This window comes from Camellia sinensis, chromosome 10 (assembly GCF_055761805.1).
Source record: "Camellia sinensis isolate YWXY chromosome 10, ASM5576180v1, whole genome shotgun sequence".
Taxonomy (NCBI): Eukaryota; Viridiplantae; Streptophyta; class Magnoliopsida; order Ericales; family Theaceae; genus Camellia; species Camellia sinensis.
Window position 1 is genome coordinate 91,321,588 of NC_138970.1, and position 12,297 is coordinate 91,333,884.

The window sequence follows — 12,297 nt, forward strand, 5'->3', positions numbered from 1 at the left end:
GAAGTTTACTGGAGATGGTCCTAAACAAGGCGACAACAATGGCAATAAGAAGTTCAAAGGAAAATGCTATAACTGTGGCAAGACTGGACATCGAGCTTCTGATTACCGCTACCCTAAGAAGGATCATGGAAGTACAAGCAAGAAGACTACCAATCAGGCCAATGTAACTGAACTAGATTACATCTCTGACGGAGTGAATGACATCAACCTCTCTGCTGTGGTGTCTGAGGCTAACTTGGTTGGAAATCCCAAAGAGTGGTGGGTTGACACTGGAGCAACTCGTCACATATGTGCGGACAAGAAGATGTTCACTACCTATAATGAGGCTGCAAATGGTGAACAACTTTTCATGGGAAATTCTTCTACTTCTACTGTGGCTGGACAAGGGAAAGTAATCTTGAAGATGACATCAGGGAAAGAACTAACCCTCAACAACGTACTGCATATACCTGACATCCGGAAGAATTTAGTTTCTGGTTCTTTGTTAAGTAAAAATGGTTTTAGGCTTGTTTTTTAGTCTGATAAATTTGTATTAACAAAGAGTGGTATGTATGCTGGTAAGGGATACATGAGTGATGGTCTCTTTAAGTTGAATGTAATGACAGTTGTACCAAAAGTTGCTATGAATAAGAATAACACATCTTTTGCTTATATTCTTAAGTTGAATTTATGGCATGGTAGATTAGGACATGTGAATTTTGATGCTTTGCATAGATTAATTGGTTTAGATTATATACCAAAGTTTGAAATTAATCCTAATCATAAATGTGAAATTTGTGTAGAAGTGAAACTAACTAAGGCTCCATTTAAATCGGTTGAAAGGAAAACCGAACCTCTAGAATTAATTCATACTGATGTATGTGATCTAAAATTTGTTCAAACTAGAGGAGGCAAAAAGTATTTCATAACATTTATCGATAATTGCATAAGATATTGTTATGTTTATTTACTTAGAAGTAAAGATAAAACTTTAGAAATGTTTAAACTCCACAAAATAGAAGTTGAAATCAACTTGGTAAAACCATTAAAATGGTTAGAAGTGATAGGGGTAGGGAATATGATGCGCCTTTAAATGAATTTTGTGCACAACATAGCATTATTCACCAAACTACAGCACCTTATTCTCCACAGCAAAATGGTATTGCTAAAAGGAAGAATAGAACCCATAAAGAAATGATGAATACCATGTTACTAAGTTCAGGCTTACCACAGAACTTGTGGGGGAAAGCAATATTGTCTGCTAATTATGTTCTTAACAGAATACCCCACAAGAAAAACCAACAGCATTCCTTATGAATTGTGGAAAGGTCGACCGCCTTCCTACAAATACTTAAAAGTATGGGGGTGTTTGGCAAAAGTTGAAGTTCATGTTCTTAAAAAGACTAAGATTGGACCAAAAACAATAGATTGTGTGTTTATTGGTTATGCTCAGAATAGTAGTACATATCGGTTTCTGACTTATAAATCAAAAATACCTGTCATAAATGTGAACACTATTATAGAGTCAAGAAATGTTGTGTTTTTTGAACATGTCTTTCCTTACAAAAAAGGACAGGAATTAAGTTCACAGAAAAGAACTTATGATTGTATACAAAGTCAAGAGACTACTGACAATCAAACACAAGAGATTAGTAATGGTCTCGACCAACAGGATATAACTGATGATGAACCAAGAAGAAGTAAGAGAGCGAGAACATCAAAATCCTTTGGTCTAGATTTTCTGACATACCTGTTAGAAAATGAATCTCAAAGCTTTAAGGCAGCAATGACAGGTCCTGAAGCACCTTTGTGGAAAGAGGCTGTTAATAATGAAATTGAATCCATTATGCAAAATCATACTTGGGAATTGGTGGATCTTCCACCAGGTTCTAAACCTCTTGGATATAAATGGATATTCAAGAGGAAAATGAAAGCAGATGGTTTAATTGACAAGTATAAAGCAAGACTTGTAGTAAAAGGTTACAGACAAAAGGAAGGTCTGGACTATTTTAATACATATTCCCCTGTGACAAGAATAACATCCATTCGCATGCTTATTTCTATAGCAGCATTGTTTAATTTAGAAATACATCAAATGGATTTTAAGACATCTTTCTTAAACGGTGATCTAAATGAAGAGATCTATATGGAGCAACTCGAAGGGTTTGTAGTATTGGGGCAAGAAAAGAAAATTTGTCGACTTGTAAAGTCTCTTTATGGATTAAAACAAGCACCTAAGCAATGGCATGAAAAATTTGATCATGCAATGCTTACTAATGGGTTTAAGATAAACGAATGTGACAAATGCGTCTATGTTAAAAACACTGACCAAGGATATGTCATAGTTTGTCTTTATGTAGATGACATGCTTATCATTGGAAGCAGTCAAAACATGATCAAATCAACTAAGCAAATGCTTAACAAAAGATTTGATATGAAAGATATGGGGGTCGCAGATGTTATATTAGGAATGAAAATTACTAAAACATCTGACGGATATGCATTATCTCAATCACATTATATTGAGAAAATTCTTGGTAAATTTATCAAGGATGATATGAATTTAGCTAGAACACCTGTAGACGTCAATCTTTATTTATTAAAAAATAAAAGCGATGCAGTGTCTCAGTTAAAATACTCCCAAATCATTGGAAGCCTATGTACTTAATGAATTGTACTCATCCTGATATAGCTTATGCTATCAGTTAATTGAGTAGGTACACTGGTAACCCTGGAGAAGACCATTGGAAAGCGATCATTCGGATTCTTAGATATCTAAGATTCACCCATGATCATGGTTTGAACTTTACTCGATATCCAGCAGTACTTGAAGGTTATTGTGATGCCAATTGGATATCGGATACTAAAGATTCAAATCCACTAGTGGATATGTTTTTACTCTAGGAGGCGCTGCTGTTTCTTGGAAGTCCACGAAACAAACTTGCATCGCACGATCCACAATGGAATCCGAGTTCATTGCTTTAGATAAAGCAGGAGAAAAAGCAGAATGACTTCGTCATTTCTTAGAAGACATTCCAATGTGGCCAAAACGTGTGCCAGCTATTTACATTCATTGTGATAGTCAATCTGCAATAGGCAGGGCACATAATCATATGTATAACGGTAAGTCACGACATATTCGTCGTCGACATAATACCGTAAGACAATTGTTGTCAAACGGAATAATCTCAATAGATTATATAAAATCTAAAGAGAATATTGCGAATCCGTTAACAAAAGGTTTGACAAAAGAGCTAGTGTATAGTTCATCGAAGAGGATGGGATTAAAGCCTATTACATAAGAGTCGCCATAATGGTAACCCTACTTATATGACTAGAGATCCCAAGAACTAAGTTCAAAGGGACAACTAAGTTATGTATGGCTCGCCAGAAATCACCAAGGGATTAAAATTCCTTACCCATTCCTATGGCGAGAGTGATATCTGCAACATTTGTTGTATGCAGGGGTATAAGGATAAGCTTTGCTTTTAATAATTACTTATATCTTGATTGAGGCATAAAATCAAGACGAGTATAAACAGATACTCACAATAAGAATCACCTATATGAGTGTCGAACTAGGGCCGGTTCTATGAGAATGCAAAAGGCTAAATTCTGTAGAAATACTCATGAAAACCAGGCGCGTTCAAAGCCAAAATGAACACAACAGTGAGAACCACGATGTGTTAGAAGATATTTTGTGTGAAATTTGTTGTCTTGGCTTACACAAACGGCTGAACAATTCAAGGCATCGCGTCCATTAGTTAGCCAGTAAGTCCGATAGGTTATTACTAGAGAAGGTTCAAGGCCGAAAGCTACCTATCCTAATGCAAGATATTTTTGACTTATACTCTTTCGATAAAGTCTGCATATTGTTGCATTTCCGTTGTCATCAAACTCCATTCATGTGGGGGGATTGTTGGAAATGGTTATAAAATTCTGGGTAAAACCAGAATTTTTTCCTAAATTTGGTCTATTTTTTAGGTACGCCCCGAGCGTCGATTTTCGCTGGTCAAATTGGTAACGCGTTCTATGTCGCGTTGTGATTCACGTGGTATATTTGGTTGCTCAAAACCATTACCGAGTGAATGGAAAATTGAAGCTAAAGTATGCTTCATGGAAATGGAGTTTTGGTGAAAAATCCTTAAAGGTTTGAATAAGGCTTGTCCCACATTGATTTGGTGGGAAGTTTTAAATGGGTTTATAAGGCATGGGATTGGAACTTGGAGTGTGCCCCAAGGGGTACTGTAGACACCCCATTTTTGACCATCCTCAAGACTTGGACGTCACCGTTTGAACACTCTGTGATCATCCACGTTTGTGTTTGTCTTGAGTTCCCGGAGGTCTCGGCTACGCGCCTTGCCTTAGGACCTCTCGACTCGACTGCGTTGTGTTTGGTTTTGCACCAAACACTTGTGTTTTTGTTTAGAGGGCAGGGAATGGCTTGTTGGCCATCCCCACTCCTCACCGGCCATGGCTTGAGGCCACCGGCCGTGTCTTCTTGCCATCGGCCATTGGTGATAGCCGGTCGGCACTTTGTGTGGTCGACCGACCATTTAGTTGGCCGATGGCCTCCTTTTCTGGCTGGTACCACATTGTTGCCTCTTGCAGGCATGGTGCATGCCAGCTGTGCCAGCTAAGATGCACAGACCCTCCCCCCACACGCGTGTGTGGCTATTTTGGCCCCTTTGCCCCTTTTTTTAATCCAAATTTCTTCTAGAAGCTTGCACCCTTTGCTCAAGCTTCTTGAAGAAGCTTGACCCTTTGTCTTAGCTTCCTCAAGAAGCTTGGACCTTTGGGATAGCTTCTCTTAGAAGCTTGGCCCCTTTGACCCTTTCATTTAGCTTCTCTAAGAAGCTTCAAACCTTTGCCTTGTCTATATAAGGAGACCTCTCTTCTTCATTTCAGAGGTTCAACAAAACCAGACCTTATATGATATATATTTGATATATATCACTCTCTCTCTATATATCTCCCTCTCTCTCTTCATTTGTATGTGTTTGAGGGCCTAAAAGTGTAGTTTGTTCTTAGTTTTGCACTAGAACACCTACTATTACACCATACTTCGACTTGGGAGGTGTTGAAAGGTCGTTCTTGGAGTTTTGAGCTGGTTTTGATCATAAGGAAGAGGCTGAGGTTGCTGTTCTTCAAGGGTAACACTATTTGTTTTATATTCCACAATCTTGCACTAGTTTTTAACCCACTTTGCATGCTGTTTTAGACTTTGTGTATAACTTGAAAAAGTCTTGTGTTTGAATGCTTAAGATCTTTTATTAAGGACATTTTGTTGTTTAGGGTCGACCTCCCCCTCTTAGGCCTTGTTTGGCTCTTTTGTGCTCTCTTTGTTAAGCTTTGAATACTATTGTGTTTTGGCCTTCTCACCACTGAAATCTAGTGGATTTTCAGTGGTAATGAAGAGGGTTTGAGGTCTTGCATAGGGGAGGGACACCCCTCTCCCTTTGTCTCTCTTTTGTTTGCATTTTTGGCTCATAAGGGTAGCATGCATGCTTAGTTGCTTTTGGCTTCAATTCAGAGGTTTTTGGGTGTTATTGGGTCATATAACATCTCTGTTTTTGGTCAGATTCATGCCCCTTTGCATGCATAATATACTTGCTTTGCATTTCTCCTCTTTGCCTAGAAATGTATCTTGCCTTTAAGACCATCATGCATGCATGTTCTTGCCTAACTTTGTGAAGTTCTTGGTCATATTTCATCATGCTTGAGGTCTGTTAGGCACTGATTTGATCATATTTTCCATGTTTGGTATAACCTCTTTGTATTTTGGCTTGTGAGCCTTTAGTGTGTGAGTCATGAGCATGCTTGAGTTGGGTTGTTTTAGTGATTTGGAATCATTTCTCATGCCATTTCAGTCCCTAATCCATGCTTGTATGCTTGCATTCATCATCCCTTTCATGCCTTGAAGTGTTGTTCTTTTCTGCCTTGAAATAGGTCTTAAATGCATACCTCTTGGTTTGTGTCCCTTAGCTGCCATATCAGTGGGTTTTGGAGGTCCTTTTTGCATGCTAAAACTTTGTTTTGTATTGAAAAGTTTATGCCATGTTTGCTTGGGGTAGGTGTCGAGTAATACCCTCTTTTGTGCCCTTGAATGCCTTCTATTTTACACCCATCCCCTAGCATGTTTTGGCATCATTCTTCGCATGCTTTTCAAAGTTTAACATGAGTGTTTGATGTCCATGTATATCACCTTTGAGTGTTCTTGAGAGTAGCCTTCCATGCTTGGGTTTTTGGCTCATTGGTGTGCATGTTTGCATGAGCACTTGTCCATCATTTTTGGCACTTTTGGCCACTGTTTTGGGGTGTGGCTGAGGCCTCCCATTTCAGTTTAAGACCACCCTTGTATATAGTCGCATACTTAGCATGTTACATGTTGCATTCCATTAGTTGCATGCTTGCATTATGTCTTGTTTGCATGTTTGCATATTGTTTAGTTAGTTGCACCACATAGTCTTGTTGCATGCTTGATATGTTCATGTTTAGCTTGCATGAATAGGTAGCATGGCATTGCATTAGGTGCATTACTTTGCATGGTATATGGCATACATCGCATTACATTTTGCGTGGTTTGGGGTGTCAAACCAAGTATGAGGATTGAGAAGTGTTCGTACTTGAAGTGACGAAACACATTTTCACCCTCGGTCGCCAATGCCCTTGATCTCAACATGCCCTTGATCTCAACATGCCCTTGATCTCAACATGATAGGGCATTGGCATTCATTTGTTTTGTTGCATGCATTTACATTGATTGGCAAACTTGGTGTCTTAGGCCATCATGCATTGGAATGCGTGATTGGTGGCTAGAGTACCAAGGGCCACACTCCCTTAAATCCATAACATGATTGGAGGAGTGGCCATGCACACATTTGCTTGAAAATTCCATGCCATACACTGATTGCCCTCTGCTGCTGTCAACTGCAGGATCCTGCAGGAATAAAAGGCCGACCGGCCATCTCTAGTGCCGATCGGCCATCCATGTCCAGCCGATGACACCATCTTTGGTCGATAAGCCTGTTCCCATGGCCGGTGACCTTTTGTTCTGGCCGTTGGCACTCCACAGCACTCAGAAGGAAGCTCAAGGTAGTTCTGGGGACTTTCATAATTTTCAGAGGGGTGAGGCAATGTAAACAATGGCAACAGTGGCATGGTACCGGGTTATCGGGCAAGGCGGATCGAGCATGCATCATCCACGTATCCCGAGACAGGGCTGCGGCCACCTTCCTTCTGCATTTAATTTGTTAAATAATTAGAAGTTCTGTAATAATTAATTTAGTAGTATTCCTTTGGTTGTGTAATATTTATTCGGACCCTCCGAGCGAGGGCAATTGTGTAATAAGTGTGTGTGAATGTGTGTATGTTTTCCAACCCCCACTTCTTTCTTCCCTTTTATTTACTAGCTTTCGATGGTTAGTATTAGGACATATTTAAATTAGCATACCTTATGTTATGCATGCGTGCATTCATACATTTGTCTTGCATGCACTGGGCTCGACGCATCATGCTAACTGCATTGTATTTCAATTCCAAATTGAATACGTGTTATCTGTTTCATTTCACATGCCATGTTTAGGATAGCCGAGCCTGTCTAGATTGTATCTTTGCATGTGTTGCATTAGCCATTTTAAACATGAACTAGGATCATGCATATGATTACTAACTAGTTTCTATTTTGGCTTGGAGTATTCAGTAAGCATTTATGCTTTAGCATCCCTGCATGAGTGTGAGTGTTGCCATGATAACATGCTTATCATGAGGCTATATGCTTACGTGTTATAACTGTCTGAATGCCTGTGGGTGAAGGTTGGGTTACTTAAATTGGAACAATGCATTGAATGCAAGTTTTAAGCCCACTTGAGGGTGGCAAAAATTCATGTCTTAAGCCTACTTGCGGGTAGCACCATCAAACCATTTTCAAATAAACAAACATGACATGTTTCGTTCCAATTTAGGCGACTTAGTCTATACTTGTTTGTTGTGCGCATCACGTAGTAAATCTAGGCTAATAACCGGAATAAGAACGCATAATGTTTTCGAAACCAGATATCATGGTTAGTGGAGGCCGATCTTCGGATCGGGCGAGAGGGGGTGCTCATAGCTGACCTTCCCCAATCGTACCCAAGTTCCCGAGCCGAGGCAACTTTGGCGATGACGGACACGTGGCCTTAGACAAACGAGTCAGGGTTTCCTAAATTCCCCCAAAATAAAATATTTAGGTGGCGACTCTGTATCTGGCAAAGCAGTCCATGTTTAGCACTTCTTTACAAAAATCTGTTTTCCAAAACGATTTGCCGGATTTGGACTCTTTGGTTCAGATTTAGAACCATGACAATTTGAGTCCTGAACTGTAGTGAGCCCAAATGAACGAAACGGGATTCCCTTCCGGGACGTTCGGGGGACGTCTAAAGGTACCCAAGTGTTTTAGAGAGGGAGGTTATGGGCAAAATGGGCTAGATCAATTGGACCCAAAAATCATCACACACGCTGTTGTGCGTCCGGTCGGGCGGGCTGGACTAAGCCTGGGCTTGTGCGTGGTGTGTGGTTGGGTTGGGCTTGTTCGGCCTAATACTAATCTTTTTGGGTCAAAAACATTTGAATTTAATTTTATTTTTTGAAAAATAAAATCCAGAATTCAAATTAATTCCGGAATTAAACTGGTCCGATTTTTTCCTGACACTCAAACAAGGCCCTTCCCATTTTTATATGTTCAAATTCAAATCCACCTGAATTTTAAACCAAACAGTGCCTTAAACAGATTTGTATCTGTTTAATTTAAATTGAACAAGTACTATACCTGTTTAATTCAAAATGGAAAGCCATCAATTCATCTATAAATAGATCAGCCCTTCATTTGATTTTTAGATTCAGAATTTTCATACTAAAGAGCTTTGTAAATTTATTCTTCATTTTGTTACATTATTTTCTTGTAAGAAAGAGTGTAAACACTTAGTGTATTTGTAAGGCAAACAATTTGTAGTGCTGCTATTGTTTGTAGTAAATCATTTCATCTTGGGAGATAGACGTCTATATTCTGAAAGCACCGTGGAGAGGACGAATTTGTCTTAAGGACACAGTGTTAAACACTGGACTTGATCAGATTATTATTCAAGAATTAATCAAGTAAGTTATTTAATTTATTTTCGGTGTTATTATTATTTATTTAAATCAGATTTTAATTTTGTTTTTGTTACAAAATAAAATCTGTTTTTATTTATTTATTTAAATTAGATTTTAATTTTTTTTTTGTAACAAAATAAAATTTGTTTTTATTTATTTATTTTTATTTCTAGTTTGATTTTTGTATTCAAGCAAATTCTCTCATTTCCTTTATTTCTTTATATTCTTGTTGTTGTTTAGTACACAACAGAATTTAAACTATTTAAATACAGTGAAGATTGTCCAACATAATGCAAATTAAAAATTAAATGTACTGAAGAACTCAATCTTTTTAAAAGCTAACCAGTGAGAGAGCAAAAACAAGTCGATTCCCAATATTGTTCATCTCACGAAAATCAAGAACCTAAGAAATCAAAATTTAATTTCAAAAATTCATAAACCAAAATGAAGAAGAAGAAAAAGAAGAAGAAGGGTTCTGAACGAAAGAAAGAGAAGAAGCAGAAGAAGATGCTTTTATGTCGATCGTTGCAATGAAAGTGGGTCTAGATTTGGGTATTGGTTGGGTTTTGATGAAAGTAGTGGTGGGTGTAGAAATTCAATGTGATTAAGGAGAGTTGGTTTGAAGGACTAGGCCTATTGGTCAAAAATTTGGTGGGATTGGACGAAATTTGTTGATTAATTTTTTGAGTTTGTTGATTGTTGTTTGTAGAGTTTCCTTTAGATATCTTGATTTGTTGTTGAATTGTTGTTGATTTGTTTGTGAACTCATAGCTTCCTTAAATTTATATTCTATTTTTTGTTGCTTATGTCTTGTTTAAGAAGACAGTGAAATTTTATTCTGATAGTCAGTAACATATTACTATGAATTAAAATAAAAGGTTACTGTTAACCAAAGTAAAATATTATTGTTTAAGTCAATTTTGATGATAATATTTTTTAAAAAGAATTTCACAGTCAATTTAGATCTTGTGAAATAGATCTTAATGAGGTAATTATAAAAATATTAACTATTAAAAATTGACATCTAAATTAAAAGTTATATCATTTGAAAGTTTAAAATATTAAATTACTCACTACAGATATTTTGGTAATAATAATATGAGCTGGACTTTTCAAAAAGACTTTTTTACTTGTCCTTAATGCATTAAAATTTTATTATGAGGAGAATTTGACCAAATTTCGCAAGGTTAGTCCCCGTGTATTAATTGGGCATTCTTTATCATTTCGAAAGTTTTTTTTTTTTGTTGTAAAATCTGTATTTAATCTTCATTTCTATAATTGTAATTTATTGACTTTCATAATATGTTATATGAATGAAATTTATAAATAATAACACCAAAAAAAAAAAAAAATAGTTATGTCTCATTAAAATAAAAAAATAAATAAAAAGCCAACAGCAACCATAGAATATATATTAAATATACGTAACTTATATACGATTTTTTCTCCCCTATGATATATCAAAAGAGGTTAGGCTTTTCTTCCATCCGTGATTAGACTGGAGTGTACTGTTGGACTGGTGGGGCCTATTACGGGTTCTGTTTCGATAATTCGAACCATGCAATGTGTAGAACTCGTCGAGTACTTTATCCCTATAAAAAAATTACGTTGATTAGATATCGATAGCTACTTGATCGAATCATATTTCTATCAACGGTAAATATAATTTTCAAAATAAATTATTGACAAAAATCTGATCCGATCAAGTAGCTATTGATATCCGACCAACTAGATTTTTTACAAAGATAAAGTACTCGACGAGATTTACATATTGAACGGTTTGTATTATCAAAACTGAACCTGTGATGGGCTCCACAGGCTCAATAGTACTGTCTATTTCACAAGTTAAATTGGAGACAAGCCTGACACTAATTAAAAAATAAGAAAGAAAAGAATGGCCAGCTAATTGACTTTTAATATATATAAGATAAAAATATAATTTTATCCTAACTGACTTTGTACTTAACTTACGGGATAAGGTTTCCACCATGTCTTATCTTTATATTTCTAAATATTCTTCTTGTGATTTTAATTTGAGCTTAGATTGATAATTCGAACCGTATATCTTGTAAGTTTTACAATAAAAGTCATCTATGTAAAAAAATTAGTTTAATCGGACAACTATAAATATGAAAATAAATCGTATTTTATTTTATAAAATAAATAATTTAAATTTAATTATATTTACCATTCATGTTATAAAATAAAATACAATTTATTTTTGTATTTACAATTTTTTGATGAAATTAATTTTTTGCATAAATGACATTTATTTTAGGATTTACAAGATAGACGGTTTGAATTATGAATATGGATTTGGATTAAAACGTAGAAGAAGATTATAGAGAGATATAGAGAAATGAGATATGAGGAGGAGCTTATCCCCTTAAATTATCAATATTTCAGGACAAGAAAGTGTAATTCATCCTCACCACTTGGTATGAATAATTTTAGATTATCTTTCCTCCGTCAAAATAATCCTCAACATATGCGTATCATCATCCCATGTTTGACAAAAAAATAAAAATAAAAAAGCAAATAAAAGCAATTGAAAAAAATGTTGAACCAACTAGGGATTAATGCTGAAGCCATATATGTCGGCAGCCTTGTGTTCAATCCTAAAATTAAACAGAATTTCACCTTATTCTTTATTCTAGCATATTATCCATGCATAAATAAATAATTAAAAATTAATTGTTAAATTTAAATAATAATATAAATTTTATTTGAAATATGTAATTAAATAATTTATAACCAATTAAATTTATTTATTTTTGTCAAACTTACACATAAGAGAAAAATTTTATTCTGATATCAATAATGTATATGCTAAGTTCTTAATAATAAAAAAATTTCATAATTTAATTGGTTAAAATTAAAAAATAAATTATAAATATGACAAAATATAAATATATTTCATTTTATAAGTTTCGTAATTTTAATTTATTATATGAGAGTGTTAATTTTTTAATTTTTAAAATTTTTTTGGGATAAGGAGGTCGAACCCACGAAGAAAAAAAAAAAAAAAGGGCAAAAAAAAAAAGAAAATTAAAACCAAGCAGCATGAGTAGCCCCACCGAGCTACATATTCAGGGTGCCTCTATTTACATAGCACATTTAGTCTAAGGCATACCAATACTTAATTCACACTTTTAATAATTTAAAAAAAACATAATTTTTCTCAACACA